Source organism: Callithrix jacchus, chromosome 10 (assembly GCF_049354715.1).
Source record: "Callithrix jacchus isolate 240 chromosome 10, calJac240_pri, whole genome shotgun sequence".
Classification (NCBI taxonomy): Eukaryota; Metazoa; Chordata; class Mammalia; order Primates; family Cebidae; genus Callithrix; species Callithrix jacchus.
In genome coordinates this window covers 113,731,072-113,734,533 of record NC_133511.1, presented here as the reverse complement: position 1 = coordinate 113,734,533, position 3,462 = coordinate 113,731,072, and the positions used below count along the sequence as shown (strand labels likewise).

The window sequence follows — 3,462 nt, the reverse complement described above, 5'->3', positions numbered from 1 at the left end:
CTTATATATACTTAGAATACATCAATGCACCCTATATGGAAATCAACAAATATTTCTTTTAAACTTAGAAGCCTGAATGCTGAACATCTCTTACTTCACTGTATTGCATTTGCTATATCCACCTTCATGGTAAGCTATAAATTTTCAGAACAAATCTACAAGACCATTCTCCAACAACTGAAAAAGAATGGAAGGTTTACCGGGGCAGCAAAAGGAAAATGTATATTAACTCAGAAATCTTAACATGACAAATTTTGAGTTTAATGACAAGTTACATCATTAGAGATTATGTTGCTGTGTTACTTGTTAGCTAATCTACGACAATTTAAACAGATGTCAAATAACCATTAACTAGGGGTTAAATTAAACACATCCACTGCTTTGCTGTTTGAAAAAGGAATTTAGATTGTTAGCAATTCTAGAACTTTTGGGTCGTTCTGCACAATATTCTTGAACAGAAATAAATTCATCTTCTAGACTTTAACGTAAGACATAATAATATGGTAAAGACTAACTTCCTAACTGACTCTTTGACATCTTTGTTCCTGAGGCTATAGATCAAGGGGTTCAGCATGGGGATGACCACTGTGTAAAAGACAGAGCCCACCTTGACCATGAGCCATGAACTTTTGGAGTTAGAAACACAGTAGAGAAAAAAGATGGCCCCATGGAAAATGATAATGGCAGTCAGGTGGGAGGAACATGTGGAGCATGAGCCCCCCAGTGGAAGGCATCTTCATGACAGTGATAAAAATGAAAGCATAGGAGGTGAGAATGATCATCAGGCTGCTTATTTCATTAAATACGGCAGAAACAAAAATGATCTTCTGGCTCACATAGGGGTCAGAGCATGACACAGCAACAACGGCAGCAGGCTCACACACAAAGTTATTAATGGTATCATTTCCTCTGAAGGATAATTCCAGGAGAAAGTAGGTAAGTGTCAGAGAACAGACTATGCCCCAGGAGTATGATGCAGCCACCAACAAGGAGCAAAGCCTCTGGGACATTGCAACTGTGTAAAGTAGAGGGTTACACACTGCCACAAATCTGTCATAGGCCATCGCTGCCAGCATAAATGTTTCTGTCACCACAAATATGCCGGCAAAGAAGAACTGCATGATGCATCCTGTGAAGGAGATGCTTCTGTCTTCCACAGCCAAGTTCTCCCACAGTTTGGGTGTAAGGGTGGTGGAATAACAGAAATCAACAAAGGACAAGTGGCTGAGGAAAAAGTACATGGGGGTGTGGAGTTTGGGGTTGATCCTGATGACCATGATCATGCCCAGGTTCCCCAGCACAGTGACCATGTAGATGGTCAGGAAGACCAGGAACAGGGGCACCTGAAGGTCTGGATATTCTGAGAAGCCCAAGAGGATGAAGGTGACATTGGTAGTATGATTTTCTTGGTCCCTGGGACAAAATAGGAAAGTTGTTTCAAAGTCTTCTGTTTTCTTCTGAAGTCTTTATTTGAGATATTTAATAATTTATAGATGTGAAAAACATGTCAGACCATTCTAAAACCATATCCAAGGCACTGAAGCTGCCCAGGGCAGGTTATGAGGTTTGATTTTCATCCAAAGAATTAATGTGAAAGTCATTCAATGCATTTTATTTTTGTCTAGTCTATTTTCAACACTTCTAAGGAAATATTTTTTCAAACATTATTATACTTTTTTCCTAGATGTCTCCTCCAGTCTATGCAGCATTCTCACAATTACTTCTCTTATTTACACACAGAAGGTTTTCCATGAGATTCTCCTCTGAGCTTCCCTTCTCTGGCCCTACAGATATTCTTGAAGCCCTGATTTGAGATTCTTGCATTGGTGACTTTATAGCCCTTCTTCCTCATTCATTTGCTCAAAGGAATTCTCCTTTGAAGAAAAAAATGTCTACGTTGATCTTTCTCTCCTAGCTATTTCCAAAAAAAAAAAAAAAGAAACAATGTGTATAAAATATATTGGCCCTCTAGCTTGATGCAAACATTATTGAGGTGTATGTGTGCACATTGATAAAACCAAATTGGCTCATGTTCTATACACATTTTTAAGCTACTTTTCTAGTTTTCACAGTAGCATTACTCTTGAAAAATACAAACAAAAAAGAAATGTGTCTTTTCCTCTTTCCAATAATAATTACATCCAACATTTTAGAAAGTTTTAATATAATATTTGATCTTTGTATTTTTGCAAATTTGTATATTGTATGTATTTCATAATTTCACATAAATTTCTTATTCCTTAATTTTTAATTAATGTTAAAAATATTTCCCTGTGCATTGGAACAAAACTGGATAGAGAATGAATTTGACAAACTGACAGAAGCAGGCTTCAGAAGGTGGGTAATAACAAACTTCACACAGCTAAAGGAGCATGTTTTAACCCAATGCAAGGACTAAGAACATTGGAACAAGGTTAGACGAAATGCTAACTAGAAAAACCAGCCTAGAGAAGAATATAAATGACTTGATGGGACTGAAAAACACAACATGAGAACTTCATGAAGTATATACAAGTTTCAATAGCCAAATCGAACAAGTAGAAGAAAGGATATCAGAGACTGAAGATCAACTCAATGAAATAAAATGAGCAGGCAAGATTAGAGAAAAAGGAGTGAAAAGAAATGAACAAAGCCTCCAAAAAATATGGGATTATGTGAAAAGACCAAATCTAAATTTGATTGGTGTACCTGAATGTGACAGGGAGAATGAAACCAAGTTGGAAAACACTGTTCAGGATATTATCCAGGAGAACTTCCTCAACCTCAAAAAGCAGGCCAACATTCAAATTCAGGAAATACGGAGAACACCACAAAGATATTCCTCAAGAAGAGCAACCCCAAGGAACATAATCACCAGATTCACCAGGGTTAAAATGAAGTAAATAATGCTAAAGACAGCCAGAGAGAAAGGTCAAGTTACCCACAAGGGGAAGCCCATCAGACTCACTCTTGGCAGAAACCCTACAGGCCAGAAGAGAGTGGTGGACAATATTCAACATCCTAAAGAAACAAATTTAAAAACCAGAATTTCATATCCAGCCAAACTAAGCTTCATAAGTGAAGGAAAAATAAAATCCTTTATGGAAAAGCAATTGCTGAGAGATTTCGTCACCACCAGACCTGCCTTACTAGAGCTCCTGAAAGAAGCATTAAATAAGGAAAAGGACAACCAGTACCAGCCACTCCAAAAGCATATCAAATCGTAAAAACCATTGACACTGTGAAGAAACTGCATCAACCAATGGGCAAAACAACTAACTAGCATCAAAATGACACAATCAATTTCACACACAACAATATTAACCTTAAATGTAATGGGCTAACTGTCCCAATCAAAAGAAACAGACTGGCAAATTAGATAGAGTCAAGACCCATCAGTGTGCTGTATTCAAGAGATCCATCTCCTGTGCAAAGACACACATAAGCTTAAAATAAAGAGATGGAGGAATATTTACCAAGCAA

General features: G+C 37.4%; 1 pseudogene; it reads right to left on the bottom strand.

Annotated features, from left to right (window-relative positions):
* Positions 1–297: 297 nt before the first annotated feature.
* Positions 298–1,824, bottom strand: LOC100404680 (olfactory receptor 5D13-like; annotated as a pseudogene).
* Positions 1,825–3,462: the final 1,638 nt, after the last annotated feature.